This window comes from Carassius gibelio, chromosome A4 (genome assembly GCF_023724105.1).
Source record: "Carassius gibelio isolate Cgi1373 ecotype wild population from Czech Republic chromosome A4, carGib1.2-hapl.c, whole genome shotgun sequence".
NCBI classification, from domain to species: domain Eukaryota; kingdom Metazoa; phylum Chordata; class Actinopteri; order Cypriniformes; family Cyprinidae; genus Carassius; species Carassius gibelio.
In genome coordinates this window covers 32,438,785-32,456,206 of record NC_068374.1, presented here as the reverse complement: position 1 = coordinate 32,456,206, position 17,422 = coordinate 32,438,785, and the positions used below count along the sequence as shown (strand labels likewise).

At 35.3% G+C, this 17,422-nt stretch overlaps 1 long non-coding RNA gene across 1 annotated transcript in view; it reads right to left on the bottom strand.

Annotated features, from left to right (window-relative positions):
* The window catches only part of LOC127970413 (uncharacterized), a 33,534-nt gene extending 22,702 nt beyond the window's left edge, over positions 1–10,832 (bottom strand). Inside the window, exons 1-2 of the long non-coding RNA XR_008156600.1 lie at positions 10,763–10,832; positions 9,042–9,126 (exon numbers count right to left, since the gene is read on the bottom strand). This is a non-coding gene — a long non-coding RNA (uncharacterized LOC127970413). The remainder of the gene's footprint in view (positions 1–9,041; positions 9,127–10,762) is intronic.
* Between the last annotated feature and the right edge of the window lie 6,590 nt (positions 10,833–17,422).

Here is a 17,422-nt window from a genome sequence, read left to right as displayed (position 1 = left end):
AATAAGACCAAAATATATATTAAAAGTGTACTATATCTGTTGTAATATGTAATTAATTAATTAATCCAGTTATTCTTGTGCAGCCTTAAAAAATATCTAGACTTTTAATGTACACTTAAAATGCTTGAATATCAAACTAAGTAGCGTCTGCAAACTTTTGTCACAAAATGGAAAACTGTATCCATTGTTTTACAGAAATGTTTTTGTGAAAAGTTTGGCCTGAAAAAGTGTACTTATGCTGTCATTATTTAAAAAAAAAAAGAAAAAAAAAAAGAAATGCTTCATGGTTTGACATTTTGTTATATAAATGACATTTGCACATTTTTAAGTGTGCCTTAAGTGTCCAAATACTGTTGGGGCCACTGTATAGCAAGACATATCACATTAGCATAATTCTCTCACTGTCCAATAACCTTGCAGGTTCATTTTTAGTCATTTTTAGTCGGTAATTACCAGCAGCTAAATGTGCATTGCTCACCAGGGACAAAAGGGTACATCTCTATATCCAGTAGTTGTGGCTCTCCAATTCCCAGAATGCTCTGCAGAGATGTCTCTCCGTTATATTCCATGGTCAGTTTACTCAAGCTGCCTGAGGCTCTTCTTTACCACACTCACACACACACACACACACACACACAGCAGCAGCAGCAGCGCTCTTGTTGCTCTACAGACAAATTCTTAAGCAAACTATTGGAAATAAAACCATTTAAAAATAATTTTATGAAGTAAAAGCTTTATTAGCTTATAAAAAAAATCTAATTTCAGGCCTGGATGAGATGTCCCTGTTAGCCGAAGAGAGCAGATGCTCCGAAACACGGATAATTTCATTTGCTATCACTCAACTGAGAATGACCCACTACCTCAGGACCGACTCAAAGCAAATTGCAACTAAATCCATTTTAGCCCAATTTTATCCCATTTTGCCTCATAATATCAGTCATGTTTGTTAAACGCTCAGCAATCCTGAGGCAAATCAACATAATGGACACCGCAGATGTTTTACAGGCATTCAGGCTCCAATATATGGTTTAAATAAGATGTACAATATTTAAGAAATACAAATACATTTATTAAATATGAAAAACAAAACGAAAAATCATTTAAAAGCACAAAGCTTTCATTCAAAACTCGAAAAGGTGTTCTTGTGTTCAGTGAACCAGGTGATAAAAAAAGAATGGTGTTTCCCTGTTGCTTGAGACTGTGGATTATTGCAGGTAATAATGTTTTAAATAATATTCCGTTTATTGCACAGACCGATCATTTCGCTTCATAAGACTTCAATATACTGTCAGGAGCCATGAGTATTCTTTTTGTGTTGCCTGATATCCTTTTTTGACTCTTAAAGTGATGATAGCCATTGACTTGAACTATACAAATCATCAAGCATCACGGTTTCTGCTAAAAATCTACTTTTTAGATGAACATAATGTATTACTGAAGAAGAAAAGTCACCTAATGTACATGTAGATGGCCTGAGGGCGAGACAATTAACAAGCAAGTTTTCATTTTTGGGTGAATTGTCCCTTTAAATGTGCTTTAACCCTTTGAGGAAAGTCAGCATTGTCTACACTGCAGTAGTTCTACAGGCACAGAATCCACTAGACTGTCGAAACATTGCGCTTTTATTCGGATGTGATGAGCACTATCAAGTCCAGCAGACCCGTGGCCTCACAAGTTTACAAAGCTTAACACCCGTCCAATGAGAGACCAGTTATCCTTTTGTGCCTCTGCAGATTTTTAAGCTTCTCATCCATCCTAGACGTTCCTTCCCTTTCCTTTTTTCTGGCCTGGAGACTGTGAAAGATTTAGAGACGCGTGTAAACGAGACGGAAGCTCTTTCCCTTGTGTGCATCCCTTTTTAAAATATTGGCTTTAAAGCAGTGGAGCGTATGGAAATGATCTATTATGGTGCTGGGGATCATAAAAGCCAACAATGGACATCAACGATCTGCCTTCAGATCCGCTGAAGCTCAGCCTTGTGCCATTAATGGGCAGGTGTGCACGTTTGTCAAGATTTCATCATTAAATGCAAGCTTAATCAGTCATGGTCAGCCATGAAACCGCGCTTCAACAAGACCAACAAACAGAATAACAAAGTGACTGCAAATGGATGCAATCACCTGTTTCTGAGAAATAAACTCGTTCCGCATGTCAAATAATCAACCAGGCAATAAAAAGAACAGCCTTGGGTATTTTGCAGCTCAACGGGTCACTGATACTAAATCGATTAGAGAAATGAAGTGATTTCTCACCTCACTAGGGGTCACACCCTGGTCATCGCATTTTTCAATCACCAATCTCCAAGAAGTGATTCATAATCATTCACATAAACCAACCTGGCACAACCGAACTATACATCCCTGCAAAATTGCAACAAAAAAAACAACAATCTATATAAAAATCTATATATATTTTTTTATATTTAATGTATATTTAACATATAATTAAATATACAATTTATTTAATAATAAATTATTTTAATACATTATTAAATATGATTTATTATAAAGAATATAGAATATTTTTAATTTAATTATAAATTCATATCCGAAAGTCACATTCCTTTCAGTACATGTAAAATAACTTTATTTAAAGTAATTAATTTAACCATGAATTTAAAACATAATTTTGTATATAATTTATATTTAACAATTTAATAATAATATAAATAGTTATAATAATTATTATATATATATATATATATACATTTTTATTACAATCAATTTAACACAGATGTAGATATTTTACAATTTTGTTATAAATTCATCTGAAAATCTTACATGCCCTTCAGAAAAAAAGTATACAAAAAATCATAATATTGATAAAAAATACTAAATAAATAATGAACTTAATTACTTATTTATATATAATTTATTTAAAATAAAATATTTATGATTTATATTTAACATAGTTCAATATATAATTTATTTAAAATTATTTTTATTTGAATGTAATAGAGAATATGAAATATTTTTTATTTCATTGTAAATTTAACTCAAAATCTCCCTCAAATTCCTTGTTTGCTCAACAAGTTTAAATATGTTATGTTATATCCGTCTCATTCTGAAATATATACCACTCTATTAACCAATAAAGTGAACCAAACAAATCTATCTATATATTAGCTGATCTAAAAGTCTAACCTGAAGTTGAGATTTTGTGCTCTCTAATAATGTATGGAATGACAAATGGTTTATTTAGCGGAGTTGCACGCTTATAGCAGCGCATTATATATCTGTCACAGGCAGAAATGCATGTTGACATGCAACTTTGTACCTGTCAGTTTTCATTTTTGGTAGATCTAGAAGCTTTTGAGCTTGTGCAACATCCGTCCAAACACATATATACATATAACTTTATATGAATATATTACATTTAAAGGTACAATAACATAGAAGCAAATGAAAACATGAATTTTGTTACTTTATATATAATTAATCAAACATTCTAAATGTTAAAGTTCAAAAATAGTGCAATGGAATACAATGCAAATCTGTCAACAATTAAAAATACTCCAATATAACATGTCTTGTTTTAGAATGACAGAGCGTGGAGAGCGATGTTTATTATGAGTTCTGTATAAAGTGGTTGACGCTGACACGGCGCTGAGATGTTATACAGTATATATATAACCTTACATAACCCTTAGAAGGACCAAAGAGTAATAATGGTGAACATTCAAACCCGCCATCATGACACACTCTTAGTTGGCTTGTGTGAATTAAACAAGGGGGAGAGAATTTAGGGGAACGCGAAGTGCACAGGCCATCTCTGTGTAGGATGAAGGCTTTTGAAGACAAATTAGATGACTAATCTGACACTTATGTGTCACTTCTGAATGTTCATCCTGCCACATCATCAGCTCTGTGCTGACAAAGTAGACTCTAATCAGTAGTGCTTTTTCTTAGGGTAAAGATATGAACAAATCTATAAACATAAGTAGCGATGAATAATATCTGAAGTAATGCAGCTTGTTGAGCAGATGTGCTGTTGGTTTTATAAGCAATCAGCATTTTCACTTGACGAATGATAAAATGAGTGGGAAAACACCATACAGTATACTTACATTCGAATGTCATAGCAACAATTTAGAACACCCTAGCAACTAAACCCTACAACCAGCCAAACTACCCAAACAAACACGCATCAACCAATCAAATTCTGTCCAGCAAGCACCCATGACACCCTAGCAACCTTTTAGAACACCCATTTGAAACCTCTTAGCAACAACACAAAAACTTTAGAAACCACCAAGAACAACCCTAGCATCCACCCAGAACACCTAAAAGTACAATTACACATTAGCAACACCATATAAACAACCTGGTAATTACAAGAACACCTGAAACCCCAAAGAACAAAATAGCAACCACCTAAAACACACTAGAAATCACCTATCAATTACAAGAAGACTACTGTAAGCAACCACCTAGAACAACCCTAGCAACTACAAGAACACTTTAAAAACCACACAGAACATCCTAGAAACCATAAACCGGTTAACTGTCACCCCGTCCCGTATACGGGACGCCTACGTGGACTATACTATATTACAATCAAATCTAATCTAATCTTGACAAACTATACATCGTTGGAAAGGTCTAAGACTCCCAAATATATATTATATATATTTTGTTAAAAATTATGTAGGAAAAGCAATAGATTAATTTATGACAAGAGTGCACCCTCAGAAATCTCCATTACAAAAGGAGTTTTGACCTTTGTTTAAAAAAAAAAGACTTCCTCGTTGCCTTTTTCTCTATCACATTTTAGAAATCATCAGAAGTTATATATCACTTGAAAACATAAAATCTCAAAATTCATCCTTTAAAACCCATTTTAAAATCAGACATTGCATTACCATGTAAATGGCACATCAACACCATGTTACAAAATGTTTTCAGTCATGAATTATAAAAATTGAGGTTTGTATCATGCACAATCAAGTCTATCTTCAAAAACATGAGTGACAGTTAAGGGGCTAAACAACTACAAGAATATTTTAGAATAGGGCTGTGCAAAAAATCGAATGCGAAACGAGATGCGCATGAAAATTGCATTCGATTTTTTTGCACAGCCCTACTTTAGAAACAACCTAACAATGACAAAAACACCTGGCAACAATACTATCACTGCTGTGGCAAGATTAAATGGGTTTCTTCAGAACATTATTAAAATACACACATTCCATTATTTGAAAAAAAATAAACAGTTGTGGTAGCAACCACCCAGACCATATGACAAAACCATAGCAACCACTCAAAACAACAAAGAAACCACCTAGCAACAATGAGAATACTTTAGAAACCACCTAGCAATGACAAAAACACTTTATCATCCACCCAGAACAACCAGGGCACGTTTTCTTCAGAAAATTATAAAAAATACACATATTCCATAACAATAAAAAATGATTTAGATTATCAATTGTGCTTTTTCATGGAATACGGCCGTATGTTGCAGAGGTGATACGGATAATTGAAGAGTCTCGGCTCTCTACCTTCCCTCAGCTCTTCTAATCTCGACAAAACCCTTCTCTTTATTAAGGGATTACACTGTTGACAGTCTATGCATACATCTTCATTTGGCTCTGTCTCCGAACAAAGGTCCACTGCTGAACTGTAATATACCACTGGCTCCAAACGAGCACCCGTGGGCCAGAGAGAGGGGTTTTTAACGGGCCACATGCATTGCAAAACTGGCGGCACGGCATGCTTTGCAGAGTCTAACCTTCTCTCCGAAGCGTGTGACACTAATTCAGCTCTGTCCACTTCAGGAAGGAGAGATAAACCCACTCTCGTCATCGGATCCACGTCACACTTGCTGAGCCGATAAACGTCTTTGTCACCCAAAGAGTATTTACATCAATTCGTACTTTTACGCTTAGTGAGCGATGTTAAATTGTTTATCCGCCGACGAGTACATTAAAATAAGGATTCCTCAGTTTCGCTGCCAAACTTGAGCACGCTTTTATCGTGTCCTCAATATGTCAAGGCAGTAACCTGACTGCTAGCGCCACATGAGAATCAGTGTTTTTAAACGAGAGAACATCTTGCAGAGAAATAAATCCCGCTGGTATGTTTGCATGTTATCACATATAGTAGGAGTATTTGATGTTCCAGATGCATGTGTATTTATTCTTTATTTTTACATGTCATGTCAAGTTATCAAACCTTACAAAGGCATTACAAATGTTGTGATTGCTACGAGTATCTTGAATACATGCCGTTTCACACAAAGGCCTCAGATATGATGGGCTTCACTACTGTTCAAAATTTTGGGTTCAGTAAAAAAATTTGAATCAAACAATAATAATAACGAATACTTTTATTGAGCAAGAATGCATTAAATTGATCGTAATTGAGAGTAAAGGCATTTAAAATGTTACGAAAGATTTCTATTAATAAATAAATGCTCAAATAAATGCTGTTGTTTTGAACTTTTTATTAATAAAAGAATCCAGAAAAAATGCTTCGCGGTTTCCACAGAAATTAAGCGTATTAAAATGATTTTTGCAGTATCATGTGACACTGAAGACTGCAGTTTCGATGATGAAAATTCAGCTTTGAATTACAGGAATTAATTACATTTTATAATATATTAAAAAGAAAATTATTTGAAAGTTATTTGAAAAAGTTTTAAGTTTTTTTAATAAATGCAGCTCTAATGATAAGAAACTTCTTTCAAAACCATGAGAAAAAGGGTTTTAGTCCATACAGTATTTGTAAGCTTTGAGGCCACGCTCTCATACTCACAGAAGTTGGCAAAACTAACGTTTAGTTCATAAACGTCTTTCTCTTTCATTGAACAGACAAACATATTCATGAATCATCTTGTATTAATGGGTGTGTCCAATTATTTTCGTCCAGTGAAACAGACAGAAAATGTCCCGTCCACTAAGCGTCCCACCCAAAGCCTCCTGTTTCAACAGAAAACACATTGAAGCAATACTACACAAATAAAAAGACACATTTATTACCGTATCACAACTGCAATCAGTAGAAACATTGAGGGGAATTATTCAGCAGTCGCTTCAACTTTGACAGAGACATGTTCAATGTCCATGTCCAAGTCTACAGCCATATCTGTGCTCAAGTTTAATCAAGTCACCTTATATTGCACTTTATACATAACAGATAGTTTAATGCAGTCCTTATTTAGCACAAGTCCATTCAGTTTTGATTTAGTTCAGTACAGTAACTGTAAAGTTCTACGAGCTCAATAAAGCTATGAAGAGCGTTACAGAAGACAATAGTGTTACTATTTAGCTTGATTGATTTCAGGTAACTTCACATCACCCAGTTTATCCTCTGCCATTTTTAGCAAAGTCTACGTTCACATGCTAGCACAGGCTTTCCTGCACTTACTTCTGACTCCTCAGTTAAACACCGAGATGGATTACCCGTTGAGAAGCCACTGGTGGGGCAATTTAATTAACAAAGACGTGAGATAGAGACTTAGCGAGAATGAGTTTCAGGGCTCCCTCTTATTGAAGTGTAGCTCTGCAGATCTGAACAGTCCACTTCTGCTGACGATCCTTCTCCAATAATTATGGTCTGTTCTCCTGGTAATTGGCCACAGTGTCATTTCGCTGCATGGAAAAGAAAGGTCTCTTGATACAAGACAACCTCAGCCTTTTCTCCCCTTACGACTTCAGGGTAATTTCTAAAGCAAGGCAGCACATCGCCTCATAAATAAATAAATAAATATTTTAAAAACCCAGAGATGGCTCAAATAAAATCATGCCGACAACATATTAAAAACACATTTACATTCAGCCATGACTCGTCTCCCACTGTGATGCAAGCCTGGCAATTAGAAGTCAAATGCTTTTGAAGTACGCCGCTGAAGTGTTCCTCTGGGTCTCTGCACTGTTATCGAAGGCTGACATCAACATTTAAGATTTTACTGAAGCACCTGTAGTGCCCTGCAGTTTAAAGTGATAGTTCACCCAGAAGTTAACATCAAAAAATGGATATTTATGGTCATGGATTGACTGAATGCCTTCAAAGAAAGCAAAATGAAGGATATTTCGCACTCCTAATGCACAGTACACTTTGATGTTAGCTGCCCTTAATAATGCTAATCATGTGATAGGCTACACAAAATAAGCGTCAAAATGCATTGCACACAAACACTTATCAGTTTTGAATGAATTAATCATATTTGTGTGCCATCTTGGAAGTGAAGTTCCACCAAGCTTGTTGCGATGCATTTTTGGATTGGCTTGTACATGTATGAACAAAACAAGGGAACTTAGAAGGTAACACGACCAAGCCTTTGATTTATTTTAAAGCATGCTTTAATGTTAGCTGTCGCTAAGCTAATAACGTGATATGAATAAGCAAATAAGTGTAAAAATGTAGAGACTTTTCAGTATTGAATGAATCAAGTTTATTTGTATAAATACAACTGGTAGAGCATTGCGTTAGCAAACAAGCTAGCGCAAGGTTGTGGGTTCGATTCCCGGGGAACACATGATAGGTAAAAATTGATAGCCTGAATGCACTGTAAGTTTGGATAAAAGCGTCTGCTAAATGCATAAATTTATAAATTTAATAATATATATATAATATAGATTACTGTTTAGTGAAAATTGTTTCAAAGTAAATCTTTTTCAGTGTACCTTTTGCTACAGCCTTTATTTTCACATACGCATAGAATGCCTTAAATACTGCCTATGTAGGTAGCTTACTAGGCTTAATAAGAGAGTCATTGTATTTAATGTTGAGTTTAATGTCAGTGTTTTTAATGTATTTGATTCATATTTTTATTATTATGTACCATCATTAAACTATACTTACATTCTGAATATATTTCTGCATCAGAACATAACGCACCACAATAAAAGTATTAAAAAACTAGTCCAACATGTGGGTGACTTCAGACTGTCATGGGGTCAACAAACCTACTGAAAAATGCATAAAGTCCTGGCAGAAAACTACCAGTGCCTTTTCAAACATAAACTTAGATTGCAAAAGGCATTCAATATTACTCATTTACACACTCTCATACCATCTTACTAAACCTGAGATACTCACTCTAGCTTCCAGGCTGACGAGAGACCAATCACCTTCAACAAAATTATAAGTCAAGTACGGCTGTGCTCTCGAACAGTATATTTGGCTGTTAAAAAAAAAAGAGTAGGGCTGAATTCAGTGCTTTTATTGCTTTGTGAATAGAAATTTAACCCATTCAAGTTTAAGCACCAACCTCATTAATATTAAACACTCACCTCAGGTGCAAATAGATAGATAAAATTACTAAGAGATGTAATGAATAATCTTTTATTCTTAAACTAATTCAACCATTAACCACACTCCTGGCTTGTATGGCAAATTGTGCATATTGTAATGAATATATAGCTAAATGAAATTAAACTACAAAGGCGTATGACATATTTATGGCTCTATGATGAATTTAAGCAAGCACAAAACATCAACGACATGTTCCCCATTTTATTTCCCCAGAGGCACCTCACTGGACCAAAATGGGGCCTACATTACCAAAACATTACCCAATAACAACAGCAGACATTCAGGTCAATGTTCAAACACTCATATTCTACCTGACCTGACAAGGCCAGAGCTCACAACTGAGACCAATTTCCCCAGCACACTCTCCAGAGCTTTAGTTCATTATTCCTAGCCCAGAGAAGACGGCGCAGTAGGGGGTGAGTTCATCTGGAGACGCACGCGCCTCTCTCCAGCAGCACACTCTTCTGCAGACTTGAGATTGTAGACTCAAGGTCTTCAAAGCACATGCTAACTCATGGTTCGCTGTTATGGCTTGAGAGCTGGTTTATTTGGTTGTGATTTTGAGGAAAGCATAATACAAGTGACAAATTAAGAGATTATTAGATGAAGAAATTAAAGGAAAAAGATCTCCTGTTTGTCTACTACACTCTGAGAAAAAAAAGGTACAAAAGCTGTCATTGGGGCGGTACGTTTTAGGTTCTAATATGTTCCTTTAATGTACCAAAATGGACTCTTTAGGTACAAAGGTGTGCCTTTTGGAAAGGTACTGCCCCAGGGACAACTTTTGTACCTTTTTTTCTGAGTGTAAGAAGGACTAGTTTCCCTTCCAATCAATGGCGGCTCCAGACAATTTTGATTTTCAAGGGGGGTCTCATGAAAACCAACAAAAAATACAGTGGACATGGCTAATAACTGCATATTACTGCTACTAAACAACAAAAACACCTTTGCAATGTAAACAAATGACAGGCTACATTTGTTATTCATATCCTTCACACTGCACTTTCATGTCAGGTATATTAAGCATTTTTATTGACATTGATATTTTTACATTCATTTCCAGATAGATATTATTGAGATTACAGGCTAAAGTGGTCTTGCTGTTGTAAACACTGTTGCTATTGTAGAAAAAATATTTGCATCACATTTAAAATATAATTATATCTTAATTCATTTCTGAATTATTATTTTTATAATGATAATTAAGAGAATGAAAAAATCTGAATAAGCCTTACCAGTGTTGTGATAATTATTTTTAAGTGTTAAAAATAAATAAGTACTGTAATATAATAAAAGTTTAGTCAAATAACATAAAAAAGACCAGACCCCTCGATGCCTGTGAAACTTTTCTCCCTCAAACAGTGCTAGTGTTACTTCTACACTACAGGCTACACACAGCAATATATACAACATATCTGCATGTTTTCACATCACATTGTTCTTGTAAAATAATAATAAGTAAATAAACATCAAAATCACTTCGCTGAGAATGAAACACCACTTACCAGCTGCCACGATGTTGAAAGTATCCTCTAGCAATTAAAAAATGCGCGTGCAGCATGAGGAATCTTCCCGGTTGGATGAGGTCGTTGTCAGGTGAAAGGTCATCATGTTGGTCATTTTATTTACGGGCTAAATTATTATTAATAAATTGTACTAATATTATGATTGGGCGTGGGCAGGCATTCACAAAAGTTTATGTTATTTCAAGAAAAAATTCGAGGAAATTTTGCTTTGACAAAAGGGCACTTAAGGGGCAAAGGAGCAGGTGCTCAAGTGAACCGGTTCTTTCGGACAATTCGATCAAATAAACCAGCTGAAAAAAATAAATGGTTCACCGGTTCTTTTGCGCTCGATGTAATGCCGTCATTGGCGATGATTGCCCTTCATTCAAGCCTTTGGTTTACCCGCACTTATAACATGAACACAGAATCAGTTCAGAATCAACCACCAAAAGAATCAGTTCGGTTCAGACGAGCTATGAGTCAGTCTGCTTCAGGCTGAATCACACATGCGCAGTATCATCAGCTCCTCGGTTCTCGAATCGGACGCGTCCGACAGAAACGGTTCTCGGTTCAGTGTACGAATAAATGTCGAAATAATAATTATTTATTATTTTTCTGCGTAGTTTGAAGATAATTTTTTTTGGATCTTTATCCCGAATATATATATATTTTTTAATCAGGAAGAGGGTGGGGGGTCAAGCCATTTTTTGGCAGGGTCTTGAGACCCCCCAAGACCCCCCCTGGCGCCGCCTGTGCTTCCAAGGAATTCTATTGTATTTGCATTTTAAGGTTTGCGTCTTTCTCCAAGCTCTTTTAGGAGCTGCAATTATTGCAGAACATTCTTTTCACACAGTCTGTAAATATGCCATTTCAATATGAAAAGGAAAAAATTACACGCTATGCAAAATTACACTCTAAATTAATATATATATTTATATATATATATATATTTATATAATTTATATATATATAAAACTTAAGGAATAATGGAAAAACAATTATTATATTATATTTTATTACAGGAAATTACTACTGTCAAATTATGTATAATGTAATATAATATAATAATATGAAAATACAGCAATTAAAAAAGTAGTTGCTTTGTTGCACGTTTAAGTTGTGCTTGCTAAATATAATATATATATATATATATATATATATATATATATATATATATATATATATATATATATATATATATAAGGACAACAAATCAATCAAGTGCAATTGCTTTTTAGCACTTTTCTTTTGCTTGCTATGTATAATACATTATACAATCATTATAAATATTAAATATAATAACTAAGAAAATATATATTTTAGTTGGTTTGCTTCACTATTAGGTTACACTTGCTGGTGATAAAAATATAATAAGACACTAGCAAGCACCACTTAATAGCACAACAATTCAAAAAACAAAAACAAGTGTATTGAGGGACACAGAGAACAAGATTTTTAAAATACTCGAATTCATGGCTTGATCTGTTTGTGCTTCTAAAGCGAATGCCCATTATGTGTGGAAATAACATCCCTGCCATGTAGGAGAACAGCCTATTTGAAATTGAAATGTCAGATGAGATTGTTTAGCACAGGGCTTGATGGGAAAGGCAAGTCCTCTCATTTGAAAGAAGTCCCTGGTGCCGTGACCCGGTAAGCGTGAGGGGACGTTTCAGTCAGAGGTTTTGTGCACAAGCTCAACTCCATGCAAGATAATTAATGATATGGCACAGAAATTACAGGTCTAGGTGTAAAATGAACGGATGAAATCTTGCTCATTACTCTGAATTGAACCATATATGAATACCTAAAAGATGTGGGAACTTGCAAGAGAACCAAATTAGCGTATGTTAGAGAGAGCGACAGAGAAAAAAGCCAGAAAAAGCAATGCAGAAAATAAGAGTTTAAAAGGAGTTAGGTGATAAATAGCAGCACTGTTTATTGGCTGCTTGTCAGGGATGCTTGTTTTCGCCTCCGCCAAATGAATGCAATTGTGTGTTATTGTAAGCCAGAGAGAAAGAGCAAGTGAGAGAGAAACGAGAGAATAAGCAGTATTAGTATTCTGTTGTGGTGCTGGCTGCACTTTGTCAGGAATGGCACTCTAATGGAGGATAAACGTCCTGTTTTCATGACCTGTTCTCCCTGCGCTCCTCGCTCCCCTGCAGGGAGAGACTGCCATCTTTGGGCCGGAACACAGAGCCATATTTCTGTTTTTATCACCCTATTTTTTTTCTCTATCGCTGCCACACACTCACAAACTCTCCTGTGCTGCATGTAGTGCTCAAGTACGACTCTGTAGATACGCTGTAGACATTAATCTCGTGCACAGTCCTCTTAAACACACTGTACTCGTCTCTACTTTAACAGCTGGGTGTATACATACAATCTAAAAGACGTTGTCACTGAGGATGGCGAATAGACTGCAAATTGCTTTCCCGCACAGTGAGACTTTGTATTACCTGTCACATGAGCGTAATATCTAACTGTAGTCTCTGCAAGTTCCCTGTGGCATGATTCAGTAAATCGCAAAATAATTCCGACTTGGTCCACTGAAAACTCTGACACCAATGACTCGATTACCTGCAACACAATTAATGCATTAGTTATTTATCAAAACATTACAATATAAAATCACATTTCTAGTATTTGTTTTGTTTATTGTGTGTTTATTTGTAACAGAATGGAGATGTCACTCAACATGTTTTCACCTATTCGACTGGAACCGTATTTCGATATTTTAAAAGGTTTTTTCATGTTTGAAGATGATTTTCGGTACATATCCAGAAAGAAACATAAAATGATCTTCAGCTTTGAGTTTCTGAGAAACAGTTGCCCAGGGAAGCTTCTATCTAAACCAGGTAGAAATGCATCTCTAAATCCAATGTTCATGTAACATCATGTCTGCTAAGATGTCTCTGTCTGGAATGAATCTTGTGTTTGAAAAATGGTTGAAATAAGTGAAAAAAACTAAATAACAATATTATATATATATATATATATATATATATATATATATATATATATGAAATTTTATTTATTTTTCATCATACATGTATGCTTCTATTTCTACCAAGCAGCAAGCAAGCACTGTGATCACTTATTCCCTACTGTTATTTTTATATTATTTACAGTATATACTATTACAATATTTATTACTATTTCAAATTATATTATATTTTAATATTTACAATTTTCAATTTAGTTTTTTATTACATTTTAGAAATGTTGTGCTTCTATTCTTTTTTTTGGGGGGGGGGGTTATGTTTCTATTTAGGCTTTTGAGGTGTTTTTTTTTTTTTCATTTTTAGTTTTTAGTAACTTTACTACTTCAACTGAAACGTTTATTTCAGTTAGTTATCAAGGCTTTGTTTATAATTCTACTTTTTTAAATCTGAAATGTATATTTTAATCTTTTTTTAATTGGGTTTGCTTTTTAAAGAAAACTTTGTTATTAGTGACACCGGTGGAACTTATTTGCTCATGCTTACATTTATGCAATTTGCAGACGCTTTTATCCAAAGCGACTTACAGTTCAATCAGGCTATACAATTTTTGAAAATGTGTGTTCCCTGGGAATTGAGCCACTGAGCCACAGGAACACAACTCACAAGTACACAATTAATGTACATCGAGAGAGATGTTGTTTTTGAGATGATGTCTTTTTTTGTGTTTCATTACAAGCTGTTTACACATTGGCAATAAATAAATGTGATTAATACATGCAAATTCTTACATGTAACCCTTTTAATAAAAACTAAACAAAAAGAACGTTTTTTAGTTAACAATGACAACACTGTTTTAAAGCTGACTTGAATATTTTCTAGACCATCAATTGTGGCATTTTGGTGCATTGGAAGCCTTTCTAAAACCAGTCTCCTTTAAATGTTCCTTAGGTAACCCCTGCCGTCTTTAACTGACAAAGCATTTTTGGACATGGAGCACAAGAGTCAGTCCATCCACTCGACCAATTAAACGCTTAGTCATTGACAATTAAGCCATGATAACAGAGACCATTTGGCTAATTGTACGGCAGGACTGGTTCCAAAACCCAGAAAGCTTTTACCTGAGACAAAGCAAAGTAGACTTTGTTTAGCTTCTTTGATGTACCAGCCAGTCTTCTTCTTCTTTTGAGAGTATTGTGAAATAGCAGACGTTCATGATTAGTTCAAAGGCGTTTTAACATGACGGCTTGACAGGCTTTTGAGGTCTTTTGTCAAATGCAGAACAATGAGTTTTGACAATACTTTTAATAAGGAATCATTTTGTTGAGAGTCAATGCAAGACTTCAAATACACAGAAAAGTCATTAAGAGTGCATTTAAATATGCAAATGCTTTTAAGATTTTCTTTGCCCCCACGGGTGGAAAGACTGGAGGAATTGAGTCAGTGGAGGACTGTTAACCCTAACCCTGACAAGTAAATCCTTTCATCTTATTTGGGATAATCTTTTCTGCCTTAGTGGAGGGTGATTTGGTACATTTCTACATGCCAAAATAGAGTGTGAAAATTTTTCGTATTTGCTTGTGTGGTTTGAAACCCCCCTCCGGCTGACGGAGCACGAGGAGCAGTAAGACTGTCACTTCCCATCACTTCCTCCTCGAGCATCTGTCTCAGACATCACTCCTGTCTATTACAAACTGCCCAGAGCACGTGGAAACACACACAAATGAGCTTTCAAAATATTTCCCTCTCAGACTCAGATTTTCCCTCTCATTTTTTCATCTCTGTACATGATGTTGGATATCTACACTCTGACTTATGAAGCCAAAGTTTCAATATTGGCATATTCATAACTGCGGTCTGGATTTTTGAATCTTTGCAAACGAGTAAACCAGGTCGAATTCATTCATATTTGATATGAAACTGTGCCGTGATTTACAAACAGCGGAAAATTCAAGTCAATTTTGTTTTCCAAATTATTTATTTACTTATTTAGTTTTTGCATTTTAGGAAGTTAATGTAAGACATATTGTTGCTTTTGCTAGCACTTGTCCAAACCAAAAGAAGTGGGATTTTTGGCCACTTTTTGAAATGAAAAGATGAAAATTGTAAGTCTCATCACCTAGAAATGTAGTTTTTTTTTTTTTTTTCGCTATTCCAACTGTGTTACCTTAAAAAAATAAGTTCAGTTGGTGCCTTAAATTAGTATAATCAAAATGGCTATAATAGTCATTAAAGATGTAAATTATATTAAACTGTTTTTGTTGTTGTTGTTGTTTTTTATCAAGTTAATCAAATTAAATTTGATGAGTTAAAGAAATGTAAACATGTTGACTTTACTTCTTGATCACATCATATTTTGCGGTTTACATTATGAGTTACATGTTAATGTTTATTATTTAGTGTGTGATCAACTTATATGTTTTGCAATCCAATCAAACCCACATGATTCAAATTTTACTTAAGTTCGTTTGCTGCCTTAAAGTATGTATAATCAAATTGGCTGTAAGTCACTGAGTTGAATCTCATATAACTCGAAAAAAGTAAAAGGTGGTTTACAAATGATTTTGACAAAGGTAAAAACTAGTTGATGTCTTATTGATCCTATCACTCCTCCCCCACCCAGTTAATGTGATGAATTACATGACAAATGTATACATTTTACAATCCAATCAAACCCAGATGGATCAGATTGCATCCAGCCCTACATTATTTCCCACTGAATACTTTGTTTCACATAATTTCTTTTATGAAATGTGTTGTCTTCATGAAACTGTGCAAAAATTGTCTGCAAAACCTGCTGTCCTGCTTTGAGGATATTCTGGAACTGTCAAAATATCACAGAGGACAACAGAAGATAAAATGGCCTCCGTGTCTCTCTCTCTCTCTCTCTCATATACACAGCCTGGCACCAACAAACTTTACTTTTTCTGTTCTTTTAGCAGTGTTCAAAGCTCTTTTATGAGATGTGAGAGACAGCTCTCCCAAGAGGAACATGGAAGCGGTGTGACCCTTCTCTCCTGCGACAAGGATATTCAAGTGAAAAGCTTAGATTGGCAAACAGCCTACTTCATCCAATGCAAAAAATACCCACCTTCACCCAGCGTTAAAAGTGTTTATCTTAGAGCAGAGAACATAGTGTCGTCAAGTCCTCCTCCGCTGGGAAAACATGCAAAAAGACTGAATTAATCTGAATTTGGATGTAAAAAAAAAAACTGGCGGTAGAGTGATAAATACAAATGAGAGCTTAAGAGCTTTTTGTTTTTGCCATTATCTCCCTGAAAAATCTCAGGCCCCTGACTGCGTCGCTCAGAAATACTATCACAAGCGTTCTCCTACGACAGTTGGGTCTCGCTCACCATGGGGTCTGCTTTCATATGACTGCTGCTCCACCAAAACAAAGACAGTCTTCTTTTTCCTTCATCTTGTTTTGTGGATGGATTCTAGTGCTCTCATAAGTCCAGGCTGAGCCGGTGAAAGGATCGATGGCCACAGACAGATAGATGGGCAGGCCTATTTTTGGCTTCCTCTCTGGCACCCTCTGGGCCACTTCTGCCTGAGAACATTGACTGATGTCCTGTGCAGCCGGGCAGTGGGCATTACAGAGCCCAGGAGCCGATCGGGGAGGAGAAGGTGTAAATGCTAGGAATAGACATTACGTTTCTGAACGATTGCAGAAAGAAGTCAAAATTAGAATGAAAATAGAAATACGAAACAGAGACAT